General features: G+C 36.3%; 1 protein-coding gene and 1 pseudogene across 3 annotated transcripts in view; one reads left to right on the top strand and one right to left on the bottom strand.

Annotated features, from left to right (window-relative positions):
* LRBA (LPS responsive beige-like anchor protein) overlaps positions 1-19,657 on the top strand; it is a 731,121-nt gene that overhangs the window by 49,762 nt on the left and 661,702 nt on the right. The window lies entirely within an intron of this gene.
* On the bottom strand, positions 18,737-18,848 carry LOC116585463 (annotated as a pseudogene).

The raw sequence follows: 19,657 nt of genomic DNA, 5'->3' as shown, positions 1-19,657 counted from the left end.
TGAGTTCCAGTTTCAAAGCATTGTGGTCTGAAAATATGCAGGGAATGATCCCAATCTTTTGGTACCAGTTGAGATCTAATTTATTTGTTTGTTTTAAAGATTTATTTATTGGGACGCCTGGGTGGCTCAGTTGGTTGAGCTGCTGCCTTCGGCTCAGGTCATGATCCCAAGGTCCTGGGATCGAGTCCCCATCGGGCTTCTTGCTCAGCAGGGAGCCTGCTTCTCTCACTGCCTCTGCCTGCCTCTCTGCCTGCTTGTGTGTACTCTCTCTCTGGCAAATAAATAAAAAAATCTTAAAAAAAAAATAAAGATTTATTTATTTATTTGACAGAGAGAGAGAGAGCGGGAGGGAACACAAGCAGGGGGCGTGGGAGAGGAGAAGCAGGCTTCCTGCTGAGCAGGGAGCCCAATGTGGGCCTTAATCCCAGAACCCTGGGATCGTGACCTGAGCCAAAGGCAGCCACTTAATGACTGAGTCATCCAGGCACCTGAGACCTGATTTGTGACCCAGGATGTGATCTATTCTGGAGAATATTCCATGGGCATGTGTATTCTGTTGCTTTGAGATGGAGTGTTCTGAATATATCTGTGATGTCCGTCTGGTCCAGTGTGTCATTTATTTATTTTTTAAAAAGATTTTATTTCTTTATTTGACAGAGATCACAGGTAGGCAGAGAGGCAGGCAGAGTGGTGGGGAGGGAGGAAGCAGGCGCCCTGCTGAGCAGAGAGCCCTATGTGGGGCTTGATCCAAGGGCCCTGAGATCATGATCTGAGTCGAAGGTAGAGGCTTAACCCACTGAGCCACCTCGGTGCTCCCCATTGTGTCATTTAAAGCCATTATTTCGTAGTTGATCTTTTGCTTAGATGATCTGTCCATTTCAGTGAGGTGGGTGTTAAAGTCCCCTGCTATTATGTATTATTGTTGATGTGTTTCTTTGATTTTGTTATTTTTGTTATTAATTGGTTTATATAATTGGCTGCTCCCATGTTAGGGGCATAGATATTTAAAATTGTTAGGTCTTCTTGTTGGATAGACCCTTTAAGTATGATCTAGTGTCCTTCCTCATTTCTTTTCATAGTCTTTGGTTTAAAATCTAATTTGTCTGATATAAGGATGGTGACCCCAGCTTTCTTTTGATGTCCATTAGTATGGTAAATTGTTTTCTACACCCTCACTTTAAATCTGGAGTTGTCTTTGGGTCTAAAATGAATCTCTTGCAGACCGCGTATTGATGGGGTTTGTTTTTTTATCCATTCTGATACCTTGTGTCTTTTGATTGGGGCATTTAGCCCATTTACATTCAGGGTAACTATTGAGAGATATGGATTTAGTGCCATTGTATTGCCTATAAGGTGACTCTTACCGTATATTGTCACTCTTCCTTTTTGGTTTGTTAGTTTTAGGCTCTCTCTTGCATAGAGGACCCCTTTCAGTATTTCCAGTAAGGATGGTTTGGTGTTCTCACTTTCAGTTTTGTTCATCCTGGAAGCTTTTTATCTCTCCTTCTACTTTCAGTGACAGCCTAACTGGATATAGTATTCTTGGCTGCATATTTTTCTCATTTAGTGGTCTGAATATATCATGCCAGTCCTTTCTGGCCTGCAGGTCTCTGTGAATAGGGCTGCTGCCAATCTAATATTTCTGCCTTTGTAGGTTACAGACCTTGTCCTGAGCTGCTTTTAGGATTTTCTTTTTGTCTTTGAGACTTTTAAGTTTTACTATTGGATGATGGGGTGTTACCTATTTTTATTAATTTTTGAGGGGGCTTCTCTGTACCTCCTGGATTTTGATGCCTGTTTCCTTTCCCAAATTAGGGAAGTTCTTCACTATCATTTGGTCCAATAAGCCTTCTGCCCCTCTCTCTTTATTCTTCTTCCTAGATCCCAATTATTCTAATATTGTTTCATCTTAAGGTATCACTTATCTCTCGAATTCTTGTGATCCTGTAGTTATCTTTTTCTCAGATTCTTTATATCATTAGTTCTGCCTTCTACCTCATTTATCCTAGCAGTAAGAGCCTCCATTTTTGATTGCACCTTACCGATGCTTTTTCCATTTCGACTTGGTTAGATTTTAGTTCTTTTATTTCTCTCGGAATGGATTCTGTAGTATCTTCTATGCTTTTTTCAAGCCCAGCTAGTATCTTTATAATCATCCTTCTGAACTCTAGTTCTGACATCTTACCAATGTCCCTATTAATTAGGTCCCTAGCTGTTGGTACTGCCTCTTGGTCTTTTTTTTTTTTTTTTTTGAGGTGAGTTTTTCCGCTTTTTCATTTTGCCCAGAGAATAGATGAATGAGAGAACAAAATGCTAAAAGGGTAACAGCGCCCCCTGAAAAATATACTCTAAACAAATCAGAAGACATCCAAAAACAGGGGGAACAGGAAGGAAAAAAAAGGTATGATCAGGCTGGTGAATAGAACAGAGCCATAGATTTGATATTGGGTGTATTTTGGTCTGTTAGAAAATACTGCCTCCCATAATTTTAAGGAAAGAAAAACTTATGTATATACAAAAATAAGGGTAAATATGAAGAAGGGATGGAGTATGCCTGTAGAGATGAAAATTAAAAAAAGATTTTAAAAAAGTAATCGATGAGAAATTGGTTGGAAAAAAAAAAAAGGCAGAGAATGTGATCTGGCTGGAGACTAGATTAAAGCCATACACTAGATTTAGGGTGTATTTTGGTCTCTTAGAAGAAACTGTATTCCAAAATTTTAAGGAAAGAAAAAATTATAAAGATATACATATATATGTATTATATACACACAAAAATATGGTTAAATACAATGAAGGGATAGAATATTATAAAAATGAAAATTAAGAAGGAATTTAAAAATGGTATTATAAGATGGTTAAAATATGAAAGAGGAAAAATGAAAAAAATGGAAAAAAAATAAAGAAAATTTAAAAAAATTTAACTTTGAAAGACTAAAGAATCATGGCAGAAAAAGCCATGAATTCTATGTGCTGTAGTCCCCTATGGCTGGAGATTCACAGTTCTCATTGATTGGTAAACTTGGTCTTGGCTGGATGTTCTTGCTGATCTTCTGTGAGAGGGCCCTGTTGCAGTGATTCTCAAATGTCTTTGCCTGAGGCTGAATTTTACCACCCTTGCCAGGGGCAAGGCAAAATAATCTGCTTGGAGTTTGCTTTTGGTAACTTTTGTTTCCTGAAAGCTTTTGTACAGCTTTGGAGAATGGGAATGAAAATCGTGGCCTCCCAGTCACCAGCCTGGAGCGGCTGAGAGCTCGGGGTCGGGGGGTGGGGGGCCCTCTTCAGTGTGCCCTCAGAGAAAAGCAGTCATTCCCTCCTGTCTCCCTGTCTCTTGCCGTACTCTGTGCTCACCTGGCCTGTGACTGAGCGTTTCTCTGACTGACACATGACTCCATTTGGAGTTTCCAAACCCAACAGACTCCTACATTGCGCTCCCTTGCTGTCCTCCCAGTGGAGGAAGGTGGGGGTCTCCCCAGATCTGCCACTTATGTGGTCCCTGCTCAAATAGCAGTGGTCCTTTTGTGCTGGATTGGGTTTATGGCAACCCTCAGCTGAGAGCCCACGCCTTGGCTCTGTCTTTGCAGCTGGCTTCCTTGCTCAGATACCTGGGAGCTATGCTGCACTCAGGCACTCTGTCTTTTTGTGACCCTGAGTGTCCTGAGACCACACTGTCCCAGTGAGGGCTCTATCTGCAGCTTAGCCGCTGGAGCCATGTCCCTCTGTGGAGCAGATTTCTATAAGTTCTGATATTGTGCTCTGCTGCTCTGTCACTTGCCGGGAGCTGGCCCCTCCATCCAGGGCCAGGGTCTGTCTTCCCACATATCACCTCGGATTGACTTCTCTGCACATTCTACCTTCCAGAAAGTGGTCGCTTTTCTGTTCTTAGCATTGCTGCTCTTCTTTTCTTCAGTATCTTGTTGGGTTTTAGGTGTTAAGCATGGTTTGGTAACTGGCTGAATTACTTGGACCAGATAAAATTTAGGTCTCCTACTCCTCTGCCATCTTGCTCCTTCTGAAGTTACATTTTAAGAGCCAAAACACTTTGTACTAAATTTGTAAGAAAAACTGGAAATTATAACTGAATTTCAGCAAAGCCAATGAATCTCATCTTATAATTGGATTTACATATATTTGTGTATTCCTCCTCTAATTTGTTTTGACATTAAAAGTTAGATCTTTTAAATGCTGTATCACAGTTAAGCCAAGATTAAAAAAATGCATATTTGTTCACATTCCTTTCCCTTAAAGGCAAAAATTTAAGGAGGTTGCAAAAAGATTTTTTCTATCAGTATAAAAATTAAAAAAAAATGTTTCTCTCTTAACCTCACTTAATTTCTTTTTATTTTTATAACATATAAGTTTAATATTTAGTAGTCTGTTTATAGTTAATGCATTAATATGTCTGTGATCTGATTACTTTTTACTGACAAGAATGTGTAATCTGAGGTTTGGAGGTTATTAATCCAGATTATTGTCTGTGCTTTCAGTGGGAAATTTGAACTCTGCATCACTACTGAAATGTTTCTGCTTGGAGGGCCACGATTCTGTTAGGTCCATTTGAATCTGAGCACATAATGATGCCATATTCAAAGTAATTTATGTTTTTACAAATTTGTCAAGCTCATTGAAATATTTTTCTACCTCAGTCTCTCTGCTTTCCTTTTCTGGTCCTCCAATCACATGTATGTTAGACTTTTGATAGTGCCATATGTCCTTGAGATTATTTGTTTTTTACAATCTTCTCTGTTCCTCAGATTGGATAATTTATATATATATATATATATATATATATATATTTTTTTTTTTTTTTTTTTTTTTTTTTTTTTTTTTTGTTTAAGATTTTATTTATTATTTGACAGACAGAGATCACAAGTAGGCAGTGAGAGAGGAAGGGAAGCAGGCTCCCTGCTGAGCAGAGAGCCCGATGCCGGGCTCGATTCCAGGACCCTGAAATCATAACCTGAGCCAAAGGCAGAGGCTTTAACCCACTGAGCCACCATATATATATATATATGTATTTATTTTAAATTTAAATTCAGTTTCATTAACATATAGCATATTATTAGTTTCAGAGGTAATAGTGATTCATCAGTTGCATATAAGAGCCAGTACTCATTACATCAAGTGCTTTCCTTAATGCCCATCACAGAGTTATCCCTTTCCTCCACCCCACCTCTCCTTGAGCAACCCTTAGTTTGTTTCCTATAGTTAAGAGTCTCTTATGGCTTGTCTCCCTCTCTGTTTTGGTCTTATTTTTTCCCCCTTCCCCTATGTTCATCTGATTTGTTTCTTTAATTCCACATATGAGTGAAATCATATGATCTTTGTCTTTTTCTGGCTTGTTTTACTTAGCATAATGCCATCTAGTTCTATAGATTGGGTGATTTATATTGACTTATCTTTATATTTACTGATTGTTTCCTCTGTCAGCTCCATTCTCATAATGACCCTCTCTAGGCTTAGTATAATTTTCAATAGATCTTTCACTTCTAAAATTTCTCTGCTGAGAACCACTCTTTCTATTCATTTCATGTTTCTTTACCTTCATGAAGCTTAGTTATAATAGCTGCTTTAAAGTCTTTGTCTAAATTAATTTCTACATCAGTCATCTAGTTGTAACATGTTTATTATCATTTTTCTTGAAGTTCATCACATTTTCTTGACTCTTGTATATCATATATCAAGTAATTTTGGTTTGTAGCCCAGATTTTGTGAGTGTTAATGTCCAGTTGTAGTCCTTGGAGGAAGTTGATTTTTTTCTGTTAGCAGGTGATCAATTTGGTTAGGGACAGACCACAAGTTCTGTAGTGCTTTCTGTATATGGTGGTTAGCTTTTTCTTTTTTCTTGAAGTATTATTGACATACAATACTCTGTTAGTTTTAGATGTACAACATTGTGATTTGATATTTTTATACATTACAAAATGCTCACCATGACAAGTCTAGTTATCATCTGTCACCATACAATGTTGTTAAAGTATTATTGACTGTATTTGCTATCCTGTACTTTACGAAGACCCAGTGACATTTATTTTGTAACTGGAAGCTCGTACCTCTTAATCCCCTTCACTTATTTTGCTCATTCCATACTCCTTCCCCTCTGGCAAAATACCAGTTCTCTGTATTTATGATTCTGTTTCTGTTTTGTTTTGTGTGTTCATTTGTTTTTAAGATTTACATATAAATGAAATCATACAGTATTTGTCTTTCTTTGTGTGGCTTAATTTCACTTAGCATAATACCTTCTAAATCCATCCATGTTATTTCAAATGGCAAGATTTCATTCTGTTTTATGGCTGAGTAATATTCCAAGGTTTGGTGTGGTGTGGTATGTTGATGGTGGTGGTAGAGGTATGTGTGTGCATGTGCACTGTATTCTATCTAGTCATTTATCAGTGGACACTCAGATTGCTTCCTTATTGTGGCTATTAGACTTATGCTGAAGTGAACATAGGGGTGCATTTATCTTTTCAATTTGGTGGTTTTGTCTTCTTTGGATAAATAATAAGATGTAGAATTGCTGCAATGTATGGTGGTTCTATTTTAAATTAAAAATTAGCTAGCGGGGGTGCCTGGGTTGCTCAGTGGTTTGAGCCTCTGCCTTCACTCAGGTCATGATTTCAAGGTCCTGGGATCAAGCCCCCATCGGGCTCTCTGCTCAGCAGGGAGCCTGCTTCCCCCTCTCTCTCTCTATGCCTGTCTCTCTGCCTATCTGATCTCTGTCAAATAAATAAATAAAATATTAAAAAAAATTAGCTAGCTTATTTCTAAAATTCCAGTATTAATGTACATGTTACATTAGTTTCAGGTATACAATATGGTGATGTTACATTAAAAAAAAAAAGATTTTATTTATTAGATAGAGCACAGGAGACAGAGAGTGAGCAAGCATGGCGGGGAGGAGAGGAAAGGAAAGGGAGAGGGAGAAGCAGGCTCCTTGCTGAGCAAGCTTGATTCCAGGCCCTGGGATCTTCACCTGAGCTGAAGGCAGATGCTTAACTGACTTAGCCACCCAGGCACCCCATGATTGGACAGTTTTATGCATTACTTGGTGCTCATCATGATAAATGTACTCTTAATCTCTTTCGCCTATCATCTCACATACCTCCCCTTTTTAAGTCTGGTTTTCTCTCTCTCTCTCTTTTTTTTTTCTTTGTTTGTTCATCTTGTTTCTTAAATTCCACATTTGAGGCAAATCATATGGTATTTGGCTTTCTCTGATTTGGCTTATTTCACTTAGCATTATACCCTGTAGATTCATCCTTGTTACAAATGGTAAGATTTCATTCTTTTTTATGGCTGAGTAACATTATGTTGTGTATATATATACCACATCATCTTTATCCATTCATCTATGGATGGAAACTTGGATTCCATGTTTTGACTGTTGTCTGTTTTTAATTTTTTGACACTCATCATACTATTTTCCATAGTGGTTGCACCAGTTTATGTTCTCACCAACAGTACATGATGGTTTCTTTTTCTCCACATCCTCATCGGCAGTTGTTATTTCTTGTCTTTTTGATACTACACATTCTGATTGGTAGGAGGTGGTAGAGTTTTATTTCTTCAACTCCATGAGACTGCTGTCTTTTCATTCTTTGAGATGGTTGTGCCCTGCTGCAATTCTCCTTCCCCATATGGTAGTTTAAAAAGTACTTCTAGGCACAGAGTTGGGGGCAGTCTTAACCACATTTGTTTCCCTTCTCCCATGGATCACACCCTAGTTTCTTCTGTTGTTCAGTGATTGAAAATAGCTGCTTTATGTATTTTGTCTAGTTTTTCAGTTGTTCATGGTGAGAGGTTAAATCCAGTTCAGTGACTGTGTCATAGCCAGTTGGAGATGTGTTACCAGTTATTTTTTAATGTAACCATATATTAAATTTATACTGCATAATAAATTAACCCAAAATTTAGGGGTGTAAAAAGAACACATCTTTTACTACAGAATCTCAACAAAGTCCAGAATCTCATTTTCTAGTTCAAGTCCAAGTATAGGTAAGACTCCTTGGGCATAGTTTCTTAAGTAAAGCTTTTTGTAGTCTATTACTCTAGTTCTTTATTTTTTTTAAAGTTAAAATTTATTTTTAAAAAATGATCTGTACACTCTTTATGAGGCTCGAACTCATGACCCCAGAATCAAGAATCACATGCTCTTTGACTGAGATGGCCAGGCACCCCTCCTGTAGCTCTTTAGAGGTATAAAACTAGAAACAAGTTATCTGCCCCCATTCCAACGTGTAATGGTGTAGTAGCATTGGTCTCTAGCAGAATAACTGCCATACATATTCCTGTTTAAAAAAGGATGGAACACATAAGGGGCCCACTTGTCTCTAGTAGTTCTGAAATCCAGCTGGGCAAACAGTTCCTTGGTTTGATCTCTCTCTTGGAATAATTTTCCATGGCTTTTTGTTTGGCCTCTGAGTTCTTTGTTCTGCCATCTGAATCATGTTCCCTCTTACAGAGAGCTGGCATATCTAGATAGCTGAGCAGAAGTTGCAGCTTGCTTCCAGTCAGTAGAAATCTGGGGGCCCAAAGGCGAATCCTTATCTGTTAGTCTGTAGTTTTTTCAATCCAGCCTGGCAGTGTTTCTGCACATACACCTTATAAAATAACTTTGTGGGTTTCCCATTGATCTTCTTGAGGTTCATTCCATTGAACAAAAGCTTTATCCACAAATACCTACGAGGTATGGATTTGTTGAAGAGATTTTACTGTATATAATTGTTGAACAGTCTCTAAAGGCTGTCCTCATGTCTGATTCTGGAGTTCAAAGCTCATGAGGCAAGTGGTCAGGAAGAGAATATGGATATAAAGTACAGGAGAGCAAGAATAAGCTGGAGTCCACAAGTATAAGTTGGCATCCACAAGGATGCCACAAGACTAAAACCTGTGTCAGAGCTTGTTTGTTTCTGACCTTGATGGTTAGTGGCCTATAGGAGTTGGGTTTCTTTGTCATGATACTTTTATTGGGCCTAGTATTATGAGAAGATGAAAGAAAATAGAGGGGTAGGTGGGGCAATGGTGCTGTATAAAGCACTTTAAATATTTGGCTTATTAGGATAGATTTTTAGAAGTTAAGTTGCTGGATCAAGTGGTATGAATGTTTCATTAAGGCTTCAGTGGTTTTTAAAGCTACATATCATTTCAGAAGGCTTGTATTAATATGTATTCCCATGGTGGAATATCAGTTTTATTGTACCATTGTATACATACATACGTTTATTTAAATACCTTTTTTTGATCATCTGTTACATTCAGATAGATGCACAGAATAACTAGTTACCTTCAGCGTTTTCATGTTGGCACTCAAGACACTTAAAATGTGTCTTAATGTTAGTGTTTTATTATGTAGGTGTATGCTTTTGGTTCTATGATGTTTTCTTGGTAGTACTTTGCATATATCTCATTGTTAATTTTTCCCATGGAACATGAATACTATCTCTACCCAATGAGTGCATCTTATATTTGAGTTCATAGTTCTGCTTGATTAATATTTGTTGATAGATTAGTTTGAAGTGATCCACTAATTTGGAGTGATCTATTTGGTATTCTGCTCTTGTAACCTTTTATTCATTGCTGCTGCTTAAAAGCATTTCTGGTTAATTTTTAACTTAGAGCTATTGAAGATTGGTCAAAGCTGTCAAATTTCTGTGTGGGCAGGATAAATATAGTTAGTACTCTCATTTTAGATAATGAAGTTTTAAATTCAGTTTTAGAGGATTGTATGGGTAACCTGTAAGTATAAACTTCATTAATGTTAATATTTTAAAAAATAATGCCTTTTATGTTAACTTAAAAATGATAAATATGGATGCCTGGGTTGCTCAGTTGTTAAAGTGTCTGCCTTCAGCTCAGGTTATGATCCCAGCGTCCTGGGATTGAACCCTGCATTGGGCTCTCTGCTCAGTGGGAAGCCTGCTTCTCCCTCTCCCACTCCTGTGCTGTGTTCCCTCTCCTGCTGTATCTCTCTCTGTCAAATAAATGAATAGAATCTTTAAAAACATATTTTAAAAAATGATAAATTTTTAGGGCATTAGTTGATTTCATTATCTACTTTTAATCCCTAAACATTATAATTAACAACATGTAGAACCATATCTAATTCAGTAGTGCAATAGTTTTCCCTTCTCCCCTTTTTATTTTTATTTTTTATTTTTTAAAAAGATTTTATTTATTTGACAGAGAGATCACAAGTAGGCAGAGAGGCAGGCAGAGAAAGAAGGGGAGGCAGGCTCCCTGCTGAGCAGAGAGCCTGATGCGGTGCTCAATCCTAGGACCCTGAGACCATGGCCTGAGCTGAAGGCAGAGGCTTAACCCACTGAGCCACCCAGGTGCCCTCTCCTTTTTATTTTTTAAAGATTTTATTTTTGGTAATCTCTTCATGCAACATGGGGTTTGAATGCACAATCCTGAGATCGAGAATCAAATGTTCTACCTACTGAGTCAGCCAGGCACTCCCTTTTTAAATTTGTAAATACTTCAGTGTGTATCATTAAAAGAATAAGGTCTATTAAAAAAAGTAATCAAACCGCAGTGTCATTATTGTTCTTAAAAACAGTTCATAATAGTTCCTAAACTTAATCAATATTCTCTGTTTATAATTCCTTCATGTTTTGTATTTTAAAAATATAGTTGCCTTATTCAAATCATGAACCATATAAAGTATACACATTTTATTTGGTATATGTATCTTTAAATCTTTTTCAATCTGTAGATTCTCCTCACCTTCCTATTTTCTTGTCATCTTTCTTTCTTTTTTTTTTCCCTATAGAATTGGGTCTTTTTTTTTTTTTTTTTTTTTTACCCCCTGTGGAAATTTTCACAGTCTGCATTATTTTCTATAAACTGATCATGGCTTGATTGGATTAAGATTCAACTTTTTTGGTCTGAAAATCCTTTATAGGCAGACTTTGTACTTAATATTGTATCCCACCAGGGAGCAGCACATGAAGTATGGTGTGTCTTTTTCTGTGATGTTGAGATCAGTGGGTGTGAGATGACGAATCCAGTGGGCTTAGGTCTTGTTAGTTTGATGTATCTGTTTGAAAGTTTGCCTTTCACTGAATGGCTTTAGCAGTCATTAATAACTATTGCTTAAGCCCATTATTTCATCAGGGGTTCCAAATGATGATGTTTTAGGTCTATCACTTTCTGCATTCATTAGCTGGAATTTTCTATAATGAGGAACTTTATAAAATCAACAGTTGGGTTATCTCTAGCAAAGGAGGGTAAATGCTTCACTCTTTACTCCAGTTTTCCACTTTTCAGAATGATAAAGTGGGTTTCTTTAAGGGGAATCACTAATAGTTTACTTGGCAAAATATTGATGCAAATTTTCATTCAGAAATCTTTTTATCTTACGTTTCATCACACAGTTATGGAACAGAATTATTTGAAGTTTTTACTCTCATTAGAAAAAGTATTGGTTTTATAAATTTTGCTTCTTTTGAAGTTTTAATGTAGAACAAAATGATTAGACTTGATAACTAGATCAATTATTGATATATTTTTAAAAATAACGATTTCTGTCCTCTAAGTTTGCCACTTTTAACACTATAAGAAGATACTTGATCAAACTATTAATTTACAGAAAGTGAAGCCATGTAATCTGAACCAAGAGAGAATGTGACACTGAAGCACTTTGGTGAGAGTGTATTGCTATTGGATAAAATTTCAAGTAGGAAATAACTGCATTGTTTGTTATCAGGTAGTCAAATTAGTATATTTCACTTCATTGCTTTTAGAAAATGAACTTTTATTTTACATGGAGTGCCATAGAAGCTAGAAAAAAATTGCTTTATTCTTAAAATACTTACTTTCTTTGAATGGGAAACATTTTTATTTATAAACATGTAGTGTTAGAGGAAATGGGATTTTTTTTTTTTTGCATTTCTTTTGGCTTTTTTAAAATAGAAAATTTGTTAATAAGTACAAGAAAGGGTAACTTTATGATACATTCAGAGTTGCCAAACCTATCTAAATACCTGGTTCACTCTGTTAAATACTGATAGATCATTTTATTTTTCCCAGTTGGCGACTTTGCTTCTGTTTAACTCTTCTACAGTGCTTACTTTATGTTTGCCGTGGAGAATCATTTTTTAACCGTTACCCTAATATTTACTGAACCTATTTGAATACTGACTTAAATGTATTTTTGTTTATTTAAACCATTTGCTAACTTTTTAGAATATATGTACAAAATGTGAAGTTTTAAAAGAAAGTTTTATAATTAGGTCTTTACTAAGTAGCCTGGCTTTTTAAAGCTATTGACAGACTGGTTCTATGCATACTACTTCAAATGCCCGTAAAATGGTGCTGATCTGTTTCATATTTGTAGTTTCGATGTTTTATAAGAGAATCTATAAATATGTTGTGTTATAAACTTTGGATTATTTTGTCAGTAAGCATAATGGCACAGAGGTGCATTATGCCAGCATGGTGTAAATCTGTTGTTCATCTTAGTTTAATCACATTTATATTTTCTTCCCAGTCTGTGGGCTAACATTTAGTGTACTGATTTTTTTTTAATAACATGTAAATTCTTTCCCCATACCTCTTTGGGCCAGTCAAGTAACATGTGTAAAATGGTGGGTGAAATTAGAGCTCTTAAATTTTCAGCTGTTGTAACTGTTTGCTAAATAAATTTCAGTTCGTTTTAAGATTAGGGTGAGAATGGTATTTTGTCATGTAAGAACTCTAAACTGAAAGCATTCTTCTTTTTCTTTTTAAATAGAGATTTTATTTATTCTCTTGACAGAGAGAGATAGTGGGAGAGGGAGAAGGAGGCTTCCCGTGGAGCATGGAGCCCGACGCAGGGCTCTGCAGGGCTCCATCCCAGAACCCTGGGATCATGACCTGAGCTGAAGGCAGATGCCTAAAGACTGAGCCATCCAGGCACCCCTCTTTTTTTTTAAAGATTTATTTATTAGAGTGCCTGGGTGGCACAGTTGGTTAAGCATGGGACTTTTGGTTTTGGCTCAGGTTGTGATCCCAGGTTTGTTGAGCTCTGCCTCAGGCTCCATGCTCAGTTAGGGAGTCTGCTTGAGATTCTCTTTCCCTGTCCTTCTGGCCCTCCCACTTGGGTGGTCACGCTCTTGTGCTTGTAGACTCTCTCTCTCTCTTTCTCTCTTAGGGTTGGGGCTGGGGAGGGGAATTATTAGAGTTATTGAACTTTATCAAATTTGTGTTGTATTGAGTTGGGGGAAATTAACATAGCCTGGATGAGGTAGAAAGAAGACATATTCAGAGATAACATCGTAAAGATGCTCAGGCCCCTGCAGAATTCTGATTGGCCTGAATTATATCACAACCATACCACTGAAATGGTATATCTGATGGTATGTGATAATATTATTGTCTAACCTGTGAAATTGAGCACCATTATTGACATCCCTATCAGGACTGTATTAGGTCAGTTAAGAGTTTAACAAGTATCAGGGTTTTAACAGTTCAGAGTGGGGAAACACTACCTTCTTTTTGGTTTTTTAGAGGCAAGAAGTGAGCCAGACTTTGAATTTTAAGAAGGGAGAGCAAAGGCAAGGAAGTAGAATTGTAGAGTTCCTTCTTGTTATAATTCAGTAGTCTGAACTGGATTGACTGGTGATTGTATGGGAACAAAACGGGAGTTGAGGCTCTTTGAGATTTTTGCAGGGTGGGCCTGGTGATTGGAAATGTATTCTGTAAATGATGTAGAGTTATGATTATTTTTTTTTTTACAGGGGTAATTACATGGTTAAAATGCTCTTGAGAAGCTTGGTATGAGTTCTGAACTAAATTGGAGTTATTTTTTGGTGAGAGAATTTTTTCATATAATATATTACTGATTTTAACTCCTATTCATCCCAATTAAATTGGGCTTTTATTAAAATCAGTATGTAGTTGATATTTTAGTGTTATAAGTGAATAGTAGATCTTAAATAACTCGAGATGAAGACTTATGTTTCTATGTTGTTTAGATATCAAGGCCATGAGTTTCTCTCTGGCCTCAGCCTGGGATTTCTGATGGCAAGATACTGAGGAAGTCATTTAAATATTAATTCTCACTAAAGCCATCTCATTTTAACCCCATTCTTTGTACTTTCTGTTTGCTGATAGAAAACACACAGTTATAGCTGTTTTGGGAAATACAGATTCATTGCCATTAGTATGCTTTGGTTGGGAAAATTTGTTAACTCTGTTAAATACTTCAACTTCTAGCACTGTTTACCTTTTTGGTTTTATATTATGTTAAACTACCTGAAAGAATCCTGCTTTGCCATTTAGTCAGTTTGAACAGTTAAAACAAATATCAATGTAAGAGCAAGAAGGGAAACCTTATTAGCATATATGAGAGTGAGCTACAAAAATATCACTTGAATATTTTGCTTTTAGTATGTTTATTTGGTAATTAGAGTTGATTCATTAAATTCTCCTTCCCAACTCATCTTCCACCACAGTCTCCACTCTGTTCTTCTTTATTTTTGCGGGTCAAACACTCCACATAATACTGAGAAAGAAAAAGAAAATGAAGGTGGATTATGTATTAAAGATCATATATATATATATATATATTTTTAAGATTTATTTATTTATTTAGAGGGAGAGAGTACATAGCAGGAGGAGCAAAGGGAGAGGAGGGAGAGAAAGTGCCAAGTGGACTCCATGCGTAGTGCTGAGCCCAACTTGAAGCCTGATTCCAGGACTCCAAGGTCACTACCTGAGCTAAAACCAAGAGTCAGATGCTCAGCTGTGTTACCCAGTTGCCCCTAAGGATCATCTTTATTGATACCAACATGTTAGTTGGGTATAGTATCTGAGCCAGTATGAGTGATCTGTGGGATGGTATTTTTCCTATATTTCCTGGGCTGTCACATATAATGACCATTTTTTGGTCTTTGTTTAATATTTTATATAGATAATACATTAATAGATATAGATATCTATATCTATATCTACATATAGATAATACATTAATATTCAAAAAAATGAATACAATGACATTTTTCTTCCCCCTCTGTTCCTTATGTTTTCAGCACACATTTTCTCTGCCAAATCATCTCCCTCCAAATTAATTCAGCTTTTGCTAAAGAAAACCTGAAAAATAACTGTTAACACCTCATCTATCTTTCCAAATTTTCTTTAGGTTTTTATGAACAAATAGAAAATGTCTGCATGTTTTTCCTCCTTTTAATGATATTTTCAAGGAAAACCTCCTTGATACTGGTCTTAGCGGTGATATTTTAGATCCAACACCAAAAACATGGGTAACAAAAGAAAAAATAAAAAAGTGGGACTATTACATCAATGGGGTAGAATGGACATTTTAACAATGTTAATTCTTCCAAGCAATGAACTTAGGATGTCTTTCCATTCATTTGTGTCATAGATTTCTTTCATCAGTATTTAATGCTTTTCATTGTACAGATCTTTTACCTTCTTGAATTATTCTTAATTATTTTATACTTTTTCTTGCTACTATAAATGGAATTGTTTATTTAATGTCTTTTTAAGATATCTCCTTGTCAGTGTATAGAAATGCAGCTTACTTTTTGAATGTTGATTTCATGTCTTGCAACTATTAATGAATTCATTTTTACTGTTTTAACAGTTTTTGGTGGAGTCTATAGAATTTTCTGTAGGATCCTGTCATCTTCAAACAGATTAATTTTTCCTTTCCAATTTGGTTGCCTTCTATTACTGTATTTGCCTAATTGTTCTGGTTAGGCCTTCCAATATTTTTTAAAAGTGGCAAGGTTGTCACCCTTGTCTTGTTCCTGATCTTAGAGGAGAAGCTCTCTAGCTTTTCATTGTTGATCAGAATAGGTCATTTAAAAAGCTTTGAGAACCAGGGGAGCTCTGGAACCAGGTACTGGAACTGTGGAGTTAATACCACCAGAATATTCTTTTTCAATTTATGATGTAGGTGACTTTCTCTGTATACATGGCAGGGAAGATGTCTGCTGGAAGCTGCCAATGTAAATATCTTTATAGCTTTTGTCCCCAAAGTGCAAAAGCCTATCTTTTATGTCTCAATTTAAAAAGAACCCAACATCTTGGGGGTGCCTGGGTGGCTTAGTTGCTTAGGTATCTGACTCTCAATTTCAGCTCAGGTCATAATCTCAGAGTTGTGAGATTGAGCCCTGGGCCACACTGAGACCCAGTGTGGAGTTTGCTTAAGGTTGTTTCTCTCTCCCTCTACCCTTTCCTCTCCCTCTCCTCTCAAAAAAAAAAAAAAAATCTTTGTAATGATTTTTGATTGGCCTGTATTAGGTCACATTTTTATCCCTGGACTAATCATTGTAACCAGGAGAATGGAGAACTGTATGTGCCTGAATTAAGTGTCCTCTCTGGTCTAGCTGTGAGGTAGCAATCTCATTGCCAGGAGAATGCTGTGAAGGGGATGAGGGATGAAAGGAAGAGTGAGTGTAATATTGACAAAACAACAGATGTCTATGATGATAGATATTTCAGTTGTCTCCAATTATTCTTCTATTGTAAATATATTTCTTGTTTTCGTATTTGATGATTCTGCCTAGTTTTGTTTTTTTTTTTAAAGACTTACTTGAGAGAGAGAGAAAGAGAGAGTACATACCTATACAAATGAGGGGAAAGACAGAGGGAGAGAATTTTCAAGTAGACTCCCTGCTGAGAAGCCCAATTTGGGGCTTATCCCGTGACCCATGAGATCATGACCCGAGCCCAGACCAAGAGTCTGACGCTTAACTGACTGAGCCATCTAGGTATCCCTGATGAATCTAACTACTTAAGAATATTAATGTGAAATTATTATAAAGATCTAAAATTTCATCTTTTGTGGAAAAAAGTAATATACAGATTTCTTTTACATATTGTAAATTTTGCTGTGCTTCAAAATAGGACTGGTTGCTAAATTATAAAGTGAAGTGTGACCATTTTTAAAAATTTAAAAATTTTTTTAAATTTTAATTTTTTATTGAAGTGCAGTTGACAATACAGTATTTTGTTAGTTTCGGGTACATAACATAGTGATTTGACAGTTTTATACATGATGCAGGGCTCAACAGGAAAAATACAGTTACTGTCTGTCACCATATAACATTATTACAATATTACTGACTTTATTTCCTATGCTGTACTTTTCATCCCTGTGACTTATTTATTTTAAATCTGAAATTTTGTACCTTTTATACTCCTTCACCCATTTTCTCTAACTCTCTCCCTCTACAACCACCAGTTTGTTTTCTGTATGTCTGTTTATGTATTTTGTTCGTTTGTTTTGTTTTTTAGATTCCACATGTAAGTGAAATCATGGTATTTGTCTTTTAAAATAGCTTGGAAGCATTGAGAGAATCATAATAGAGCTGGGCTTAGATTAATAGGGATCTTAAGGTATATGTGATGTTATAGTTTTAAACATTTTTACATGTGATCAGACCCAAATACTGAATTAATTGATTACATTATTGAATACTCGACATTTTGCTGTCTCGTATCTTAGGATGTTTTGATTCCAAGTAATATAAGTTCAGTGGACTTTGGAATGGTTGTCACATAGTGACAGATTTCTGATTTTTAAAATATGTCATTCCCATAAATCACTAGTTTGCTAGATTGAACTAGCAAGCTATTATAGAACATGGCAGTATTTACTGTGGATAAATGCAAATTTGAAAAGGTTCTGTGTATGATGGTTTAAATGATTTATTAGCTTTCAGTGCACACATGAATCCAAAGTTATGTAATGGATTTAGAAAATTTCATTTCCTGTTTAAAGGTTCAAATTTGCATATTCTATAATGCAAGTATTTGATCTGAGTCAATAGGATATATAGTTAAACTCTGTGATATTAATACATCCTTAATCATTTTTTGGTATATTATATGACAGACTTTTTTAGATGTAGGATAAGTGATTAAACATACCACATGTTCTTTTTTGTTTGTTTTGTTAAAGAAATGGTGACTGTGCGTCTTCACACATGGCTTCAGAATTTGTGCTCACCAGAGTTTCTTTGCTCTTTTATTTGGGCTGTTAGATGAAGTGAGAACTTCATCTAGGTTAATCTTTCTTTTCAATGGGAACAAGTAATCCTAGGTTATACCTCACATGAGTTACTTATTTTTTTAAAATAAAACTTCTTATTTTGAGATAATTGTAGATTCACATGCAGTTGTAAGAAATACTAGAGAGGGATCCCTTGTACCATTTACTGTCTTTCCCCCAGTGGAAAAATCTTACATAACTACAGTATAATATTGACATCAATATAATCAACATATGGAAATTTACATCATAAGGTTCTGTGCAGTTTATGGGTTCTTCCTTTTGATGTCAAGTCTGAGAACTTTTTGCCTAGTTTTAAATCCTGAAGATTTTTTCTTGTGTGTTTTTATAAAAGTTATTTTTTACCTTTAAGTGATTTTTATTTATTTATTTGAAAGATCAGAAGTAGTCAGAGAGGCAGGCAGAGAGAGAGAGAGGAGGAAGCAGGCTCCCCGCTGAGCAGAGAGCCCGATGCGGGGCTCGATCCCAGGACCCTGAGACCATGACCTGAGCCGAAGGCAAAGGCTTTAACCCACTGAGCCACCCAGGTGCCCCTATTTTTTACCTTTAAATCTGCAGTTTATATTGTTGGTTTTTTTGTAAAGTAAGCTACTTAGGTGAAGGTTCATCCGTTCATTTATGGATATTTAATTACTCAGCACTGTTTATTGAAATTGCTCTATTGGCTTACTTTTGTACCTTTGTCAGAACTCAGTTGGGCATATCTATTTGGGTCTACTTCTGGATTCTCTATTCTCCCATCCAAGTACTAACCAGGCCCGACCCTGCTTAGCTTCCGAGATCAGACGAGATCGGGCGCGTTCAGGGTGGTATGGCCGTAGACAGGATTCTCTATTCTGTTGTATTGATTTATGTGTCTGTTTCTGTAGCTATATAGGTCTTGAAATTGGGTAAACTAATTTCTCCCACTTTATTTTTATTTTTCAAGATTGTTTTTGCTATCCTACTTCCTTTGCTTTTCAATATCAATTTTAAAATAATCTTTTTATGCCTGTAGAAATCTTGCTGAGATTATGATAGGAATTGTGTTTGATCTGTGTATCAGTTTGGGGGAAAATTAATATCTTATAAACAGAGTATGTCTCTACATTTATTTAGATTTTCTTTTATTTTTTTTAATTCTCATTTTGTTGTTTTCAACATCCAGGTGCTGTATGGGTTTTGGTAGATTTATTTATTTAATTTTTTAAAAGATTTTATTTATTTATTTGACAGAGATCACAAGTAGGCAGAGCAGCAGGCAGAGAGAGAGGGGGAAGCAGGCTCCTTGCTGAGCAGAGAGCCTGATGTGGGGCTCGATCCCAGGACCCTGGGATCATGACCTGAGCTGAAGGCAGAGGCTTAACCCGCTGAGACACCCAGGCGCCCTGGGTTTTGGTAGATTTATATTTATATCTCAGTATTTCAGAGTTCTTTGAGCAATTGTAAATAATACTGTATTTTTTTTTATTTTAAAGATTTTTATTTATTATTTATTTGTCAGAGAGAAAGAGTGAGTGAGCACAAACAGTGAGAAGAGTAGGCAGAAGGAGAAGCAGGCTCCCAGAGCCAGATGTGGGACTGGATCCCAGGGTCCTGGGATCATGATCTGAGCCGAAGGCAGCCGCTTAACCAACTGAGCCACCCATATAG

The sequence above is a fragment of the Mustela erminea genome, chromosome 2, assembly GCF_009829155.1.
Source record: "Mustela erminea isolate mMusErm1 chromosome 2, mMusErm1.Pri, whole genome shotgun sequence".
NCBI classification, from domain to species: domain Eukaryota; kingdom Metazoa; phylum Chordata; class Mammalia; order Carnivora; family Mustelidae; genus Mustela; species Mustela erminea.
The sequence above is the reverse complement of the archived record's forward strand: the minus strand, read 5'-3'. Positions and strand labels throughout refer to the sequence as shown.